Here is a 413-nt window from a genome sequence, read left to right on the forward strand (position 1 = left end):
TCGCATATCACGACGCTTTGTGAACTTGTAGATCTGCTATTTTCAAATGACCCGAAATATATAGGGTTGAAGTGCTTAGTGCATGTTTTCAAATCAAAATCAAAATCTACAAAGTAACTAGTATCTAAAGTTTTCAAATAATTGTAATGGAGTAAAGAATAATTTCTGCCTCCATGAGATGTAGTGGAGTAGAACTAAAAGTACATATACGTATATTTTTATTATATATATTTTGCTCATGACTATGAAAAATATACGATTTAAAAACAGGACCATAAAAATATCACAGCATGCTGCTTAGTTCTTAAATATTGCACTTCAAGGATGTTTGCTGAGTTGCAGTGACCTGTATGTACTATGTACTGTAAGTGACAGGAATAAACTATAGTCAGGCACATGTCTGACGATGGTGC

This window comes from Protomyctophum bolini (genome assembly GCF_963924005.1).
Source record: "Protomyctophum bolini genome assembly, chromosome: 20".
Lineage (NCBI taxonomy): Eukaryota > Metazoa > Chordata > Actinopteri > Myctophiformes > Myctophidae > Protomyctophum > Protomyctophum bolini.